The sequence below is a fragment of the Ailuropoda melanoleuca genome, chromosome 1, assembly GCF_002007445.2.
Source record: "Ailuropoda melanoleuca isolate Jingjing chromosome 1, ASM200744v2, whole genome shotgun sequence".
In the NCBI taxonomy this organism is placed as follows: domain Eukaryota; kingdom Metazoa; phylum Chordata; class Mammalia; order Carnivora; family Ursidae; genus Ailuropoda; species Ailuropoda melanoleuca.
The window spans coordinates 65,951,155-65,969,698 of NC_048218.1; the positions used below are offsets into that span (position 1 = coordinate 65,951,155).

At 46.7% G+C, this 18,544-nt stretch overlaps 1 protein-coding gene and 1 pseudogene across 19 annotated transcripts in view; both read left to right on the forward strand.

Annotated features, from left to right (window-relative positions):
• Nucleotides 1–18,544, forward strand: part of KALRN (kalirin RhoGEF kinase) — a 641,300-nt gene that overhangs the window by 90,048 nt on the left and 532,708 nt on the right. The window lies entirely within an intron of this gene.
• Nucleotides 6,994–17,095, forward strand: LOC117802040 (annotated as a pseudogene).

The window sequence follows — 18,544 nt, forward strand, 5'->3', positions numbered from 1 at the left end:
TTCTCCTAAGAGAGATAACACAAAGTTAAATACTTGCAAGAATTTCTCATGATGTAACAGAATATAAAGGCTATTCCCTTGCTATAACTTAGGTAAAGTTTCTCATGGAAATGGAATGGCCCAAGCCCTGTTGTACCATGCTCTCCAAGTGACAGTTTCATCAAGTCCATATGTTCAGAGATGAAGGGAGTGTTGTCACATGGCAAATGGCCAAGAAAGCCCCTGACCCACTTCCACGGAATTGTCCAAGAGTACCTGGCACATTCCACCCCTCAATTATTCCCATCGATTGTGAACAGATGGGCACAATACTCTTTAAGTCATAGCAAAGTGACTTGTATTTGGCCATTATCCAAGCAAAATGAAAGAAAGTGCTGTTGTCTGTCTGGCTCAGCTACAATATAGGATTCACAAAATAACGACCTCTGTTTCGATAATGACAAAGTCCAAGGCTGCCAGGATGGGTGCTTTTATGGCGGCAGCTCAGAGACCATCATTCACAAATTTCAAATTGGTTACAGGTCTGTGGGTTAGGCTTGCCTTGTTGTTGGCTTCCTTTAATTTCAGACTCCACAGGCTCCTCACACTGCATCAACTTGTTAAATATCTGGTAAGATTTTTATTTTTCAGGTTGATCCAGATTAGGATTATCTGCCAATTTAGGAAGGTCTCAATTACTCTAAACAGATGGTTTTGAGAATAATATACATGGACCCTAAAGTGTACCTGACACAATTATTCTGGGTAATTTTTCGAATCCTCTTCCTCTTAGTGAGGTTTTTAGGTCCCACACTCCAATATTCATTGTAGTAACTATATTAACTTGCCATTCTGTGTTACGTCCTTCCCAATCTGACTCTAAACTTTCCTCTTCCAGAAAGTCTGCTTTGCTTGACTCTATTCCCTGTGACCACAAGTTCTAAACTAGTAGAATATTAGTTATGGTTGAGGTCTTAGAATCTTCTTTGAATCTAACTTCCACTTGAGGCAGAAATTGCCTCTGGACGATCTCTGACTGGTGATGATCCCTATCTTCCATGACAAGGTGCTCATGACTCCACAAGACAACTCATTTTATTACTGGACAGATCTAATTGTTAGTAAATGATTTTATGTAATGGAAACCTGACTTTGTCTCATTTAGGCATGTTGATCTTAGGTCAGCCCTCTTGAGCAATACAGAGCTATATAATTTCATTTGTGCTTGAAGTCATTCAGGTAATTGAGGACAGTGGTTTTTATTACCACACAGTCTATTTGGCAATGCTTTAGACTTTTTGATTGATTCTTGTGTCCTTAATTTTGTTTTCTTTCTCTTGTGCTTCATTTATTACTCTTATCCCACAGTTTTATAGTCACAACCTGTTTTTTTGTGTCCCTTAAGAATTTATACCTTTGGGTGAGGATGTGGAGAAAGAGGAACCCTCATGCACTGTTGGTGGGAATGCAAACTGGTGCAGGCACTCTGGAAAACAGTATGGAGTTTCTACAAAAAAGTTAAAAATAGCACTATCCCATGATCCAGCAATTGCACTACTAAGTATTTACCCAAAAAATAAAAAAATACAGATTCAAAGGGGTGCATGCACACTGATGTTTACAGCAGCAGTATCAACAATAGCCAAATTATGGAAACAGTCCAAGTGTTCATCAACTGATGAATAGATTAAGAAAATGTGGTATATATATATGTATGTGTGTATATATATATATGTACATACACATATACATACACACACACAATGAACTATTACTTAGCCATCAAAAAGAATGAAAATCTTACCATTTGCAATGACATGATTGGGGCTAGAAAGTATTATGCAAAGTGAAATAAGTCAGAGAAAGACAAATACCATATGATCTCACTTATGTGGAATTTGAGAAACAAAACAAGCAAAGGGTAAAGGGGGAGGACAAATCAAGAAATGGTCTCTTCACTATAGAGAACAAACTGATGGTTACCAGGGGGAAGGTGGGTAGGGGGCTGCGTGAAATAGGTGACGGGGATTAAGGCGCGCACCTGCTGTGATGAGTACTATGTGATGTATATAAGTGCTGAATCACTACACTGTACACCTGAAACTAATATTGCACTGTATATTAACTAGAATTTTAAAAAAAGCTTAAAGAATTTATGCCTTTGTGGTGCACTGGGTGTTAAACGCAACTAATGAAGCATCGAACTTTACATCGGAATCCGGGGATGTACTGTAAGGTGACTAACATAATATAATAAAAAATCATTAAAAAAAAAGAATTTATGCCTTTGATGTATATGATGTTTTAAATTACTCAATTATTTCCTCCATTCATGTATTACCTCCATTAGTATTTAGTATAAGTCTTTCTGTGTGTGTGCAGGTCTATGGTAAGTGCTAGGAAGACAGCAACGAATAAGGCCAACTCCCTGCCCTCAAGAAGCACTGATGTGTCTCGCTCTGACTTTTCTCAAGTTGTTCATTTTACCTGTAGTCAGACTTATCAGTGGGATAAGATCAGTTCATGAACAGAGAAAACCAGAAGACTGGAATGTTGAGAAATACATGCTTTCAATTAATGTTATATTTGTTTAACTGGTGGCTACTCCTTGACCTTCTTTCTACTAGTTACTTTTTTTTTAAAGATTTTATTTATTTATTTGACAGAGAGAGAGACAGCCAGGGAGAGAGGGAACGCAAGCAGGGGGAGTGGGAGAGGAAGAAGCAGGCTTTCAGCAGAGGAGCCTGACGTGGGGCTCAATCCCAGAGCTCTGGGATCACGCCCTGAGCCAAAGGCAGACGCTTAACGACTGCGCCACCCAGGCGCCCCGCTCTACTAGTTACTTTTTGTATCTTAAAAGATGTTTGTCTCTGAAAAAGATGTGTTTCCTACAAAGGTTATTTAGTTATCAAACATTAATGAGGACAGAAGCTTCCAGTCTCACCCAATCCTGTTTTACCCATTTAATAGTGGTAGTTTTACTTTTGGTCCAGCTAGAAGAAAGGTATTCCTTATGACTTGACAGTATAAGGAAAACCAAATGAAAATTTAAACCAAGTGACAAGAAGTCAGTGGTCCCTCAGGATGGAATAAGAATTTCGATTCCTGAGAAATCTTGATTTCAGCCCCCAAAAGATACCTGGAGAGGTATCAAGTAAGCTTGACAGAGGGGAGCATTGTGATCTAAGAACTATGTCTTCATGTGGGTGGTTCTGATATTGTGGCCCTACTCAGATGCTGTCTCTGCCTTCTTCAGCTGGTCCCAAAAAAGTTCTGGGTCTAGAGTCACCTCATGGATCTGACTTTCCTACGCCTGTTCCTTGTCCCATCCCCCACTCCCCATGCTAGCTGCCTGTCAACACGGTTACTGCACAGGGACAGAATCAGCTTTTCAATCCAGAAAAGCCACGGAGTTGTTCTCAGTCACTGTTCTTGACATCTAGAGAGCCAGTCCAGAAACTATGAATTGAGAAATTGAGGGCTGTAGAATGCCGATGAGCTAAATTGTGCATAGCCTCATCTGTCTGCTTATGTGAGAGTGTTTCTAAGCAAGTCCCTAAAATTCTTAGTCGCTGTGCTCAGATAGCTTTTGTTTTAATGAGAGAGTCAGGCCATACTCAGGAGCAGCAGCTGAATCATGTCCCAGCAGCATAGTGGTGTGGAAAGCCACTTAGGTAGGCTTGTCCTGTTTACAGACTCTAAAGGTCCCTTCTTAGTCTTGTCCTTGCTCTACTAGGGGGCAAAGCACTCTCTACCAGTGCTCTACTGTTCTGCCTTAAGTCTTACCTGCTTTAAGGAGCAGTTTGAGACTCACCCACTTTTTGCCTGCATGTGCCAGTCCGCAGTGACACCTTCTTATATTTAGTCATCACCATAGGTATGTTTTTTAAGTTTGGTGTATTTTGTAAGGTTGGAGAATATGTCTTGTCTTGGGCTCTGCACTTGGTGGTAAAGTGTGGACTGGATAGCATGTTCCTCTTCAGTCACTTGGGCAATGGCATCAAGAGGAAGTAGCTGGAGAGAAGGAAGGTGGTGGTGGGCAGAGGTCAGGGAAGGAAGGGATAAGGTAGAGATTGACCTAATCCCAAGAGAAAAGTAGACAATATTGTCATCACCTTCAGTCACCCATTTACTCTTATTGCTATGGCCCTATATGCAGGACTATCTCCCTCTTCCATTTTCATTCCCTTAAGGCTTGCTTTCCCCAAAAGCAAGGACCAAGCCACGACTGATGTTTGTTTTAACCTCATTTTATCTATGAAAGAGGTTGGCTGGAAGTGAGAGAAGAAGGCAGGTGACAACATTCCATGTGATTTACCCCAGGGCCCTGCCCCCTTAAGAAAGGCTTGTTTTGTTTTTTGTTTTGTGTTTTGTTTTGTGACTTCCAGAATGTCTAGCTCAGTAACCTAAAATATGTGCTTTATAAGTATGTTGATTGTTTGAGTAACATTTGCCAAGCTACATAAAAACAAATGAAATGAGTAATAACTCATTTATTTATGGGGCAACCTTCACCATTCAGAAGACAGAAATAGCCTTGTAGCAGCAAAGAAGCCCATGCACGTTGAAACCAGAACTTATTGACTTATGATTGTGTGTAAATTAAAGTTCCTCATTGGGCCGTCTTGAATATTTCCTAGAACAGAGATTAAAGGGAGGTGCTATGGCTTGCTGATACATTAGTGGTATCTACCCAGGAAGGAGGAGACAGTGAAATCCCTAGATATTTAATAGAGGGGCAGATAGTTCTCTGCACATCTCAGTATGATCTGGCAAAGGTTAAGTTGTTTACTCTGTTAAATAAGTAAAATTGTTAGAATTTTTTAAAAGATATTATTTATTTATTAAGAGAGAGGCAGCAAGAGAGGGAACACAAGCAGGTGGAGTGGGAGAGGGAGAAGCAGGCTTCCTGCCGAGCAGGGAGCCCGATGTGGGGCTCGATCCCAGAACGCTGGGATCATGACCTGAGCCGAAGGCAGACACTCAACAACTGAGCCACGCAGGAGCCCCATGTTAGATTTTTTTTTTTCCTAAAGCTACTTGAAGACTTACGTCAGTTGTCTGGAAATCTACCTGGGGTACCTTGTTTCCCAGTGAAACTTTAAAGAAGAGTCTTTACCAATAATAGCAAGTGTTGGTGAGGATGTGGAGCTCCTGGAACTCTCTTTGCTGGTGGAGTGTATTTTGGTGCAGTCACTTTGAAAAATTTAGGTGGTATCTATTACGTATACCCCCATAACCCTACAGTTCTGCACCTGGATATACTCAACAGATATGAGGGTTTATCTTCATTAAAATATGTACAAGAACGTTCGTATCATCTTTATTCATAACAACCTCAAACTGGGAACGACCAGAATGTTTCTGTAAGCAGTAGAATGGATAAATACATTGTTGTATTGTTGCAACAGAGTGTTATATAGCAATGGGAAAGAGCATACTATTGGCATACTAACAGCATGGAGGAATCTTAGAAACAGAATGTCAAGCAAACAAGCCAAATATAAAAGTATATATATGACACTCATTCATTTATATGAAGTTCAGGAACGAGTGAAACCTGGTGTGTGGGGTAGAGGTCAGATAAAGATTATTCTTGATTGGAAGGGGGCATGAGGGAAATTTTGGGTAGTTGTAAATGCTCTAAATCACCATCTGTATGGTAGTTATGTCAGCGCATACATATGCAAAGATTTACCCAGCTCTTCCCTTATGATTTGTACACTTTACTGTGTTCAAGTTATACTTTAATAGGAAAGAAAAGAAAGAAAAAGGAGGTATTGCTGAAGTATGACACCGAGTCGTTTCCCCAGACCCCTGTATCTTCTGTTTGTCTGCAGGTTATCAATGTCCTTATGGCACTTGCCTCTGAAACTTGTTGTGAATTTTATTTTATTTTTAATTATTTATTTGTTTGTTTGAGAGCGAGCATGCCACAAGCAGGTCGAGGGGTGGAGAAGGAGGGGTGGGATCTTGAGTAAGCTCCATGCCCAGCATGGAGCCCAACGTGGGGCTGGATCTCAAGACCCCTGAGATAATGACCTGAGCTGAAATCAAGAGTCAGATTCTTAACCCCTGAGTCACCCAGGCGCTCCTACTTCTTGTGAATTTTAGCTTCCTACTTCTCTCAACTTGCTCAGGAAAGAGATTGGGTCTGGAAGTCAGGAGGCTTCTGTTATAGTCTCTCTACCCCTCTTGCCAGCTGTTAACTTATGGGTAAGTTCAATAGGGGAGTCTATGAAATAGGTATTTCAATCCCTCCTTCACCTTTAACTCCGAGGGTTTGGTGAACATCATATTAGATTCAAGGTCAAAGAATTTTAGGAAAAATCAAAAGGGTCACCCAAATACCAAGATGATTATTATACTTGAACTTGAAGGAATTGGTACTAGCTACTGAGTTGAATCATGTGAAGCACTGCCATCAATGACCATGTTGTGACTTCAAACGATTGGGCGGTGATTTATGAATCATTTTGGTACTCAGCCTGGGGTAGTCAGTAGCACATAAGGGTGACTTATGTGTAGGGAAATATGGTGACTACAGAAACAGCCAGTGCCAAGAGGTCTGAGGGTCTAGGAGACACACTGGTCAGCATCAGGGGTTCAGGATGATGGTTCTTTTCAAGGTGACACCTTTGGACCATTGTGGCTAAGTGAACAGTGCTCCGCTTAGACCATCCAGGTCTAGTTCTCGCTCTTTTACGAAATGGCTACGTGATCTGAGATATCATCTCACTTCTCTGGGCCTTAGTTTTCTCATCTGTAAAATGGGGCACTAGATGTCTTCGGTTCTTCTCAGCTTTAACTTCCAATGTTTCTTCCTCATACAGCTAACTCTCAGTTCTTTCTTTTTTTATTATAATAATATATATTTTTATTATATGTTAGTCACCATACAGTACATCCCTGGTTTTTGATGTAAAGTTCCATGATTCATTAGTTGCGTATAACACCCAGTGCAGTTATTTCTGTATATGTATTATGTGGTCACTTTTAAATCCTGAACTGACTTTCTCTTTTCATGTGGCTGTTTTCTATCATTCCTAGTCTTTGTGTTCAGGAAAGGTAGATTCATTTTTGAACAAATAGATCCTTCACAACTCTGCTGTGAAAAATCATGGTGTCTCCTAACAATAATGTTCATTATTCTGGGTCATTGATTATCCATCATTTTGATTATCCAGTATCTCTTTCCACCATTAGTGCAGATGACTAAGTGCTGCTGAATGACACAGCTGTTGCCCTGTCCTGCCTGCCTCCCTCTGCTCCTTTGGAGTCCCAGCCTGGCAAACTGATCATGTTCTGGTTTGGGCTATGTTTTCCTAACAGTTGTGAGGGCAGCTCCATCAGTGCTTCCGGGGTCCAGGGTCTGGCCCTGAGCCAGTGACAGTACTGGTGTGAGGAGGAGAAAGCCAGAGGGGAAGAGAGCTGCCAGCACTGGGGAGGTGAGCACTGAGGTGTAGCACGACACACTTGTGGGCTTCTTGCCCAGCCTGAGCTTTTTAAGGCTGAATGAAAATGCAGAGCCAAGGAGAAAATACCTCATTCTCCGCAGGCCAGCCTGGGCAGAGGTCTTATTTTGCACGTGGCAGGACTTGGGGAAGGATGAGGAGGGGTGATGGGGCCAGGAGAGGGTGACTTGGCAGTGTCTGGGAAGGAATCAGGCCCTAGTGTTACTGCTCAGGGAACTGGAGAAAAGCTTAGTGGCACCTTTATTTTTCCTGTTCCTTCGTGACTGTTTCTGCAGGGATTTTTCTTCCTGTCTCATGTTCCAGATTCTTCTGTGGAGGTTCTGTGGGTCAGGGGCAGGAAACTAGGCCAGGCCTTGGCCTCTGAAGACACTGTTTCTCCCCTGGCAGCCCACCACCTCTTTGGAGAATAGTCCTGGTTCCTACTTTTGGGGTGTCTGAACCCTTTTCTCTGAAGTCTTGTCCCTTCTTCTCTCTGTGTGCCCTCTGCCATTCCCTTATTTGGTGTGGGAGTTTGCTTTCTTTCTTTCTTCCTTTCTTTCTTTTTTTAAAAAAGATTTTATTCATTTGACACAGACACAGAGAAAGCACAACAGGGGGAGCGGCAGGCAGAGGGAGAGGGAGAAGCAGACTCCCCGCTGAGCAAGGAGCCTGATGTGATGCGGGGCTTGATCCCAGGACCCTGAGATCATGACCCAAGCCTAAGGCAGACACTTAACTGACTGAGCCACCCAGGCTTCCCTGGAGTTTGCTTTCTGAAGCCACTTAGAGATGATGACATACTGACCGCTTCCCTGCCCACTCCCACCTGAAGTGGGCCTTCCTTCAAAGCAGGCCCCCTTAGGGGACTCAGGCCAGGGATACCACCTATGATCAAACAATGTGGGCTCTGCATTCTGGGAACTGTTTTTCGGTGTGGTGCCACAGATTTCTTTTTTTCTTCTTTTCTGAATTATCCTTAATGGTGACAAAACCTTGTCCTTTGAATGTTAATTTGATTTTTGGAAAGAGCCCAGCTTCATTTGGGGAAATCTACGGAAAGAGAGAATCAAATTCTGGGCAAGCTGAGTGATTATGGTTTTAGTATTAAAAAAAAAAACCCCAAAAACAAAAAGCAAGGTTTGCCTACAAAGTAATGACACAATTTGCCTATTGTTTATTTTAAAATGACAGAGAAGATTCTCAAGAGGAGACCAAAAATGTTTTCAGCATCTGCTGGGATAAGCATAGAGCCCAAGGAGGCAGCTACGAGGAAGCCCCCCATTTCTCTGTTCAGTTCGGGAGGGTTGTGGGTTGCTTGTGTGTCTGCAGCATTTAGGAGACCCAGGACACTCTCTGTGACTGCACACCCACTCCTGTGCCTTGTGGGGAGGGAGGGTGGACTAATTTGGGGCTATTGCCAAGTCCCTGATAAGCCTGAATTCAGATGTTGCTGGGGAGGGAGACTGAATAATGAGACTATCTGCATCAGGAAGCACCGCCTGGTGTGGAGAGAGCTCACCCTGAGCCAGTGGACCTGCCTGGAACCACAGGCAAAAAGAGCTTGAAAAGAGTGGGAATAGGACAATGTGTTCCTTGTGTAATTCAAATGGCCTTTGTAAAGTTGTTTTAAAGAGCTGTTCTTTGAAAAGAGTTGAGGATGTTAGAGCTGGGGTCTGGGCTATGAGCGGCCCTCTGGGGACAGTCTGGTTCCCAAGGACTCAGGCTGTTTTTCAGAACACGGACTGAAAACCCTGGGGACATCAAGATGGCTGCTAGAGAGAGCTCTTGCCCAAAGCTGTGAACAGCCAGCAGGTTTTTCCTTCGTGGCTGGGGTCCTCGATGATGAACTGATAGAGGGGACATTCTAAATGCATCTGTCTAATTGCTGAGCTCAGAGTCAGCAAGGGGCCTCGTATGGGGAGGGGAGAGAACTGATGCAGACTGGGCATCTACTGTATACCAGGCATTTATATACATCATCTCATGTAAGATGGACATTGTGATCCCCATTTTACAGATGAGAAAACAGAGGCACATATAGTGAAGCCACTTCCTCTGATCTCCTCACTGCCTTCTCTCTTCTCATTGCACACTTGTTCAATCTTTGCACTCCGCACATTGCATTATGATTATTTGTCCACTCCTAGAGATTCTAAGGGAATTGGTCTGGGATAGGACTAGGCTTTGGTAATATTTTAAAAGCTCCCTAGATAATTTTAATGTGCAGCTAGGGACAAGAACTGCTGGTCTAGATTGTAGGTTTTTCATTTTTGTGTATCCCCAGGGTCTAGATCAGTGGTCCTCAAATTCGAGTGTGTATAAGAATCAGTTGGAAAGTTTGTTAAAACACAAGTTGCTGACCCCACTCTCAGAGTTTCTGATTTAGCAGGTCTGGGGTTGGCCCATGAATTTTCATTTCTAACAAGTTCCCAGGTGCTGCTGTTGCTGCTGGTCTGAGCACCATACTATAAGAGCCCCTGACCCCTTGGAACAAGAGTAGGCACTCAGTAGATGCTGACTAAATTGGGCCCATTACCAAATTGTCCAAGGATTTGAACCCCGGCTTGCCTGGTAGCAAAGCCCACCCTCTTACCATGATTCAAGGCCCACTGTCAGGAAGCCTGGGAGGACAAATGGGGTGGCCCTTATGTTGCTTAACCTTTAGGAGGAGGGTAGGAACTCATTGGTCTTTAGAGTTTCCTCATAGGGAGAGACAATACCAGTTTCCAGCCAGGAAACCTAGTGGTTGTTGCATGTTCAGAAATTCTGGGTAGAGGTTCAAGGCTGCTAAGAGGTCCTAGAATCCTAACCCAGGACACAGACTGCTGGTGCAAGGTATGACCTGACAAAAGATGGCCATGGATGTACATGTCCCAAAGTGTTTGTTATAAAGCTGGTGATGCTGCTTTAATATCACACCTTGTATGTGCTCCACAGGAAATTCAGGAGATGGTTTAGTGATGTCAGAGTTTGGGGAGTGGGGTCCTGAGCCATCCTGAATAGGGGAAAAGGCTCATGGCCTGGGGCAGCTGTGACAGTTTGGGTAACTGGAATCGGAAAGGATATTTCAGGTCTGGGCAGGAATGCGGTGTTTAGAGGGGGAGGAGGAGAGCTGTGTTGGCAAATGCAGCAGGGGATGTAGGGGTTCCATTCTCCTTCTGGAGGGATGTCTTGGACACCTGGAGACTTAAGTCACCAGGTTTTATTGAACAATGAATGATTTTTAGAAATCCACCCTAAAACAAATCTTCACTTAAGTGCCTGCTGTGTGCAAACACTGTTTTAAATGCTATGTGGGGCCTCCAAAAAATAAATGAGTATGACCTGTCACGTAATTGGTGCAGATAGGTCTTCAAGAGTTGGGGGAGCAGTCTTTTGGGTTTTGTGGCTGGGGAAGGCTTTGGGAAGGCTGAAGCCAATGGTCCTTCAGGCCGAGTGAGTGTGAGATGGGTAGTGATAATGGACTGAGTGATGTTGGGGTGTGGCTGCTAATGTGTGGGTAGTTCAGGCTAGGTACAATGGATTTTTGTGGGAAGCAATGGTGAGGATGTGGATGAAAAGGGGAAATGAATGTAAGATACTTGTTCTGGATTGTTGTTCCATCCCTCCCTCAAAGAATGAAAACTGGGACTATTGGGGATCCTTCTGGGGACCCCCATCTTCTGGCAGTAGGACTGCTGGTACCGACTACTTCTTAGAAGTCTTTCTCCAAGGAGTCCTCACACATAAAATTTCATTTTGTTTTTTCTTTTCTTTTCTGGAAATATTGGATGTTGGAAGGAGGAGAGGAAAGCCCCCCTCCACTACTTTTTGTAGATGCGAGGACTGGGATCTAGGGAAGGGAATGAGCTAAAAATGATGCTCTGGGTGTGGGTTGGATGCAGGGCGTGGCAGATGGACGTCTGAATGGAATGGTGTCTGCTTAGGGCAGGGATGGAAGGCACAGTCTTCCCTGAACAGCACTGGGACATGGATGCTTGATCCTCGCATTGTCTCTTGTGTAATTTGTGTTTTTATGGGTCTGGGAAGAAGTCTGGAAAATGAGAGAGGTCAGGGTGGTGGTGACGCAGGGACCATGGGGCTGGTCATGGCTGCAAACCTGAGCCAGAATGAACTGGTGCTGCAGGAGGCCAACAAGGGAGTGGTCACTGATAAGTTCCCGACTGACTGGGTCCTCTTTACCCATGAGGGTAACAGCAATGACATCCATGTGGCCGGCACTGGGGAGAGTGCCTGGAGGAGATGGTGGAGGAGCTCAACAGTGGGAAGCTGATGTACACTTTCTGCAGGGTGAAGAATCCCAAGTCTGGCCTGCCCAAGTTTGTCCTCATCAACTGGACAGGTGAGGGTGTAAACTATGTGCAGAAGGGAGCGTGCACCAAGCATGTCATCATTATGGCCAGCTTTCTGAAGGGGGTCTGTGTGACTGTCAACGCAAGGACCAAGAAACACACAGAGCCTGAGTGCCTCATGCAGAAGGTGGTCAGGGCCTCTGGTGCCAACAGTGCCTTCCACAGGGAGAGCAGCTGTTTCTAGGACATGGGCCCCTAGGTCCCAGTGGGCTCTGTGTACCAGAAGACCAATGCCATATCTGAGATCAAAAGGGTTGGCAGAGACCGCTTCTGGGCCAAAGCAGAGAAGGAGGAGGAGAACCGCAGGCTGGAGGAGAAGCGGTGGGGAGAGGAGGAGTGGCAGCCGCCGGAGAAGGAGCACCGGGAGCAGCAGCTGCGAGAGGCCTCCCACCCGGAGTAGTGCTATTGGGAGGAGCAGGGCAGTGAGGCTGGACCCCAGAGGAAGTGTGAGCAGAAGGAAGTGGTTTCAAGGAACACAGAGGAGCTTGAGTCTGCTTGTCAGCAGCCAACACACACATAGGAGATCTTCAAGCAGAAGGAGAGGGCCATGTCCATCACATCTGTCTCCAGCCCTAGCCAGGCAAACTGAGGGGTCCCTTCCTGCAGAAGCAGCCCACCCAAGCAGAGACCCACCTCAGCTGAGCGCTGCCCCAAGCCTTCTCAAGGCCCAGGGCAGATCTCCGCTAGGAGCCAGCACCCAGCACTCTTGTGTGTCTGGTGCAGATGGGAGAGGAGGCCCCAGAGCAGGAGACTGTCTATGAGAAGGCCCTGATGCTGCAAGCAGTGAGATGCTGGCTCTGAGCACGTGACCCACTACCCGGAGTTGAGTGGGAAAAGGCTCTGTGCCTGGGCCCTACCAGGCAGTCGAGGATACCGAGATCTCCTTCCACCCCAAGAACCTCATCACTGCCATTGAAGTAGTCCATGAGGGCTGGTGGCATGGCTATGGGCCAGATAGCTGCTTTGGCATGTTTCCTGCCAACTCTGTGGAGCTCACCGAGTGAGGACCCTCCACTGCTGGCTGCACTGAGGCCGTCCTTCCCTTCCCTCCCCAGACAAGCCTACTTATTGCTGGGAGAGGTGGTGTGCATGGCATGAGAGCCATATGGCACTCATCCAGGAATGGGACCCCCCCCAAAGAAGACAAGCCCTTGGGCTCCCTCAGACTTGGATGGCTCAGCCCCTGTCACCGTAAATGCAGGGATACCCTGGTGATTCCTAAACATGCTTCTGACAGCTCCCAGCCAGCTCCCAACCAGCCTGGCCTTTAACCCCAACAGAGGACACTGAGCCAAGCCCTGCCCATGGCCAGCCCCTCAGTGACCTCTGCCTGAGGAGAATGGCACTGCCAAGCTGGGTGGTCTGAGCAAGGCCATTTGCTTTTTCTTCCTTTTCCTCTTGGCCCTAAAGAGTGTTGGCTATGGCTATCAGTGACCCTTGGGAACAGTGTTTAGCAGAGTTTATGACTAAAGTCAGAGTGGGTCATGATAGTTTGGGCAGCAGATCATCTTTCTGGATCCTGTTCTGTGCTCCTTGTTCCCTGCCCCTCTGCCTGGGCTGTGGACTGTGGGCACTGGGGACAGGGATCACCAAGCCCCCATCTGAGTATATGAAGGAAGGTATTAAAACATCAGCAAACATGTGTCCTTCCATGTGGCGAGCCCTCTTCTGCTGGCCCTGGTGTGGGCTCTCAGCTGATTCTGGTTCAGGAAAAGTAGCCTGCACAGTCTGTGCCTCTTGTCCTGCACTATTTCTGTCCCAATCCACCTGTGTCTGCTTTCAGAGTGAGGATTGCCTGACACAGGCCCTACTTGTGATCTGCCCTGTTGTGGCCTGAATGCCACCTTGTGGAAACAAACCCCTTTCCTGGGTTTCTCTGGGGTGTGTATGCATGGATGTACCCTCAGACCTTAGGCCAACAATTAGCCACCTGAAAGAGGCATAAATGTTAAGATGTGGAAAAAAAGAAGAAAAAAAAAAAGAAAGAAAGAAAAGAAGGGAATTCAGAGCAGTCCTAACTAGAGCATAAGTTCCCAGACATCTCTTAGTGGCCCCAGCAGGCTGGCATCGCAGGGTTCACAGGGCCTGTCCTGGGTGTTGTGCCCTGGTGCTGTGGTTCCAGAAGTCCCCTCCCACAGTTCATGTCGCTTGTACCTTTCCAGTCTTCTCTCTGCCTCCATGCCCACCTCTGGGCCCAGTGGGAAATGAACATTCAATCAATTGCAAAGTCCTCACTCCTTGCTGGGTTGTCCGCTAGACGGTGACTTAGGTGGTCTGGAGGGACCCCCTTACTCCACCCCCGCCTCTGTCAAAACCAGTCATGGCTCCCCTAACTTTGAAGTCTGTCAGATCTGACTAAAAGAGGAGGGGGAGGTGTCTGTGCTCTACTCCTCAGGGGTATCACCCATGAGTATTTATACCAAAGGGGAGTGTTCCGTTGCCGTGGCAACTTTCTTGCATGGGTTCGGGTGCTCAGAATATCTGATGAATCTCAGCGTTTCATGCTCAGTGGGGAGAGGTGGAGGAGCAGATGAAAGGGAATAGCTCAATGATCAGGGCCAGGGCCAAAGATGAGAAGGGTGGCTAAGACAGCATATATCAGAACCTGCGGAGGTCACAGAGAATTCCTCCAGTTCTTCCCTGTCTGCCATCTCTCCTTCCACCTTTCCCCATGTAGTCACATCTTCCCCTTCTGTGATGCTCCTGGGGCCTCTTGGTTCTATGCATCACCAGCATGAACGGGGCTGGGGAGGGGCCCGCATAGGCAGAGTGAACACTGGGTGTTCACTGCTGGGTGCTGTAGGGAAGTGGTGGATACAAAGGGAGAAAGAGTCAAGGACCGATGTGTGGCTCTTCATCATGGCATTGGTCCCTAGATAGCTCCCCATTTGTTGGGGGAGAGCATGGCATCTCTGCCATGGCATCTCTGCTGGAAGGAAAGGGAAGACAACAGGGTGAGGGGGCCCAAAGTTTAGGACGGTGGTTTTCTTTGATTTTGTTCACCTAGGTCTGTATCATGGTGCCTACAATACAGATGTAGGGTGGCAGAACGAGTTCATTGCAAAGACAGCTGGTACATCTTGGGCAAGGGCAGGGTCAGGGAGGATGCTAGACGGCCTGTAGCAGGAGGGGCTGGAGAAGCTGGCCCCGAGGAGGAGAGTCCCTGTGTGGCAGAGAAGCTCTCTCCTCTCGGGTTCTATCCATGGGTCCTTTTCCGGTGGTGATGCAGTCCTCTGTGAAAATGCCTCTTTGGACACAGGAGGACCAGAGTAGTGAGGAGGCAGAGGGCCCTAAGACTGACAGCACTCCTTTTCAGTTGTTCTTTGGAGAAAATAGGCTGTATGGATGTTTGTGTGTCAAAGTCCAGGTGTCAATGTTGAGTAAGTGGATCTTCCTCAGAAACCCCGCCGAGTGCCGGCTTCCTATGGTATCATCCTCTTGAGCCAGTACTTTGGCCAGCATTTTAATGCATTGACTGCCTCTATTATGTCTGTAACCTACTATGTCCTGGCCAGGTGCGAGGCCCTGTGTGGTAGAGACTCTTTGGAACCAGTCCTTCCCGCTTTGCTGAGAACTGCTGGACAGTGGTCCCTCTGCCTTATTAGGGACAAGGGGGTAAGTGCACAGAGGAGCAAGGCAGAGTCTGGGTCACAGTTAGAAGGCAAATGAGAGTGGTCACACTAGGGTGCCTGGGCTTCCCTCCACAGGGGTTTCAAGGAGGGTGTAGGCATTGGCTTTTAATCTACTGAGGAAGGAGGTAGAACCTTGGGGTTTGGATGTTAGGAGATCATGGGTCAACTTTGAAGGAACAATGTTGGGAGAGTGGGAGGGGGGAGAGGAAAGCAGAACTGAGAGTTTCCGCGTTATCTGGAAGTGCTTCCTGGCTCCCACCTCAGTCTCTCCTGGTGCACCTTGATCCCTTTTATTTTGGTTCTATGGGCAGTGGAGATGGCTTTGCTATGGTGCTTTGCAATGCCCTTCTGGTACAGGGAAGTGCAGGGAGGTACCGCCTTGCTCACTCTCATGTTACACCCCAGGGTCCCACACTGTCACCTGGTAAGTCCAGCCAGCAGGTTCCTCTCATTCAGCTCCCCGGTGAAGCTGTGAGCTTGCTTTTTCAGGACCCTTTGCCCACTGGTTTCTGACTCACTTCAACCTCCCGAAAGAGGATCTGTGATCTCAGCTCCAAAATGACCCCCTCCTCCTCTCCAAAGCACCAAAACTCTTGCTAGCCTAGGCAGCTGATCCATTAATGTTCATTGTATAACTTATGATTGACTGGTAACAGCTCCATGGGCTTTCCTCATGGGCGAGTTTGACATTTAAAAGAAGCATGTTAAACTGAAGAAGTAGACCTCTAATGGTAGAATTTCAACTGCTGTTGACAATCAGATGGAGTTGATATTTTGGGAGCCCTGGGCTGCATTTACAGAAGAGTAGTTATAGCCCTCTTTACTGTATTATCTGTCAGACTTTATCATGAGGATGGAATTCAGTTTGTGGTGCCCCAAACCCAGCTTTGGGGGAAACGTGATCAGTATTTGGCTGGTAGAAGGGGAAACTGACATTTTTTGTGCTGCCCCAGAGCATATAACTAGGCCTTCTGAGTAGATACCAATGGAAAAACTGTATCACTGAGAACTGAATGGGAATGCAAAGGCCTGCTCTCAGGTAGGGGTGAAGGGAACTAACATGTGAACTGATGCCACCTGTATGCCCTACACTATGCCAGGTGCCTGACACTAAGACACTTGTCCTCCTCACTTTTCAGATGGGTTGAGCAATCTGTCCATGCACACTCAGGTGGAACAGCTGCCATTCATGCCCAGGTCTTTCTGACTTCAAAGTCTTATCCCATGTCTCTATACCAAGGGGCTGAGTGAGGTCCCCTGTGATTTTCTGTCCCTGGCAAGGCTGGCGATCCCTCACTAGAGACAGAGAGAAGTCCTGCTTAGAGAGGGAAGTATACTAGATTCTTTTGGGCCTGACCCTGTTTGAGAGCTTCTCTGGCTCTATTGATGGGAATAATTAAATGTTGGTTCAGGGATTGTTTCCAGTCTCCTTGTGACTTCTCTTAGTAGGACATACAGTTCCTAACCCACAGAGCAGCTGACTTGCCTTTCCTGGGGGGCTTAAGGAGCAGTGGAGGGCTGTCTCACCCAGGGTGATGGGTGACCCCTCCTGCCCTCCCCCGGTCTCAGGTTTCCTTTTCCAGAGTTTGTGATTCATGATTTTTGCACTTGAACATCCTAGAGAAACCTTAGACAGAATGTCTAATAGGAAGCTGATCAACTTCATCATCACCCGCCCCCCCCCCCCCCCCCGTTTTATTTTTTTGCTGGGCTTCTCTAGTTCTGAATATGGGATTCTCATTCTCTTGGTTTGAAGTTAGGTTAATTTTGATTCCCCCTTCTCCTGGTCCCCAGTCACTGGAACTTTTCTGTTCATCCTTAAAATACCCGGGAGATTAGTCCATCCTTGCCATCCTCAGTGCCACTGCCTAGTTGGGACCCTTGTACATCCCATGCCTATCAGTCCCTTCCCTGGTTCTCTGAGCACTGCTGTCTTCCTTTTCTTAAACTCCTTTTTGGCCATTTCTTTCCTCGGCCCAAGCATGGCTGTAGTTTCTCATAGCCTTCTGGTGAAGGATTGGACCCTTCACTCCCTGTTGTCTCACCTAGCCCAACTGGTCGATAGTGTTTCCCACCAGCTCTTTCTTCTAAGTGAAGTGCCTTTCCTGCCTTTTCTCCTATGGATGAGATTTTTCCTGCCCCACAGGCCCTCACCTGTTTCCCCTCTCCCCACCCATCCTCCCCCTGAATCCTTTAAAGCCTACCTCCAGTCCCCTTCCTGCGCAGAAGCCCCAGTGCCCAGCCAGATCAGAAGCAGCACTTCCCCCACTTAAACTGTGCTATGATTTATTTTTGTATGCCTACTTTGGCAATTTTTGTAATATTTCACTAATTGTTAATTTTCACGTTTTATCGCCCTGGTTGCAAATTAATTCAGGGCACGGACTGTTTAATATACTGTTTTCTTTTCCATAGCATTTAGCGCAATGCAGGTTGTGGGCTAGGAACTGCCAGGTTCTCCTTCTTTCTGCTCACCAAACCCTCCTCACACTCACAGCCCTGTCCTCATCGCCAGGAACCACCCCTTGTTAATCCTGGCCGTTTTTCAGCCCGCCAGTGTCTTTGCCCTTGTTGCTTCCTGCAGTCCTTCTCCTGCACCATTCTGCTGTAAGCCTTACCATCTTGGAGAAGCAGTGCAATCCAAAGCAAAGTGCACAGGCCATGGAGCCAGGTGGGTCTGTGTTTGAATCCTACATCTGTTATTTCTAGCTGTGGGGGGGTGAATAAGTTACTTAACCTCCTTGAGGCTGGGCTTCTTCAAGTCTGAAAATGGGGAAATGAATCTTTATGGTCAGGTAAGGGTGCACGAGAGGCCCTCAATCAAAATTAGACTCCCTCCCCCACTGCATCCTCAATCCCTCCCTCTTCCATACAGCGCTTCCTGAGCATTCCATTTGATACTCAATTCTGCTGTCTCTGCAGTCCTTTTGCATTTATAGTATCAGGGACTCAGCCATATCGGAACTGCTCATTTTAGAGATCCAGAGACTGAGGCCCAGAGAGCCTTGCTGCAGGCTGTGCAGAGCCCATGGGCAGCCGAGCCAGGTCTAACACTCAGGCCTGAGTCCCCGCAGGTGTCTGTCAGCACCATGCTATCCTCTGCATGCCCTGACCCACCAGTGTGAGG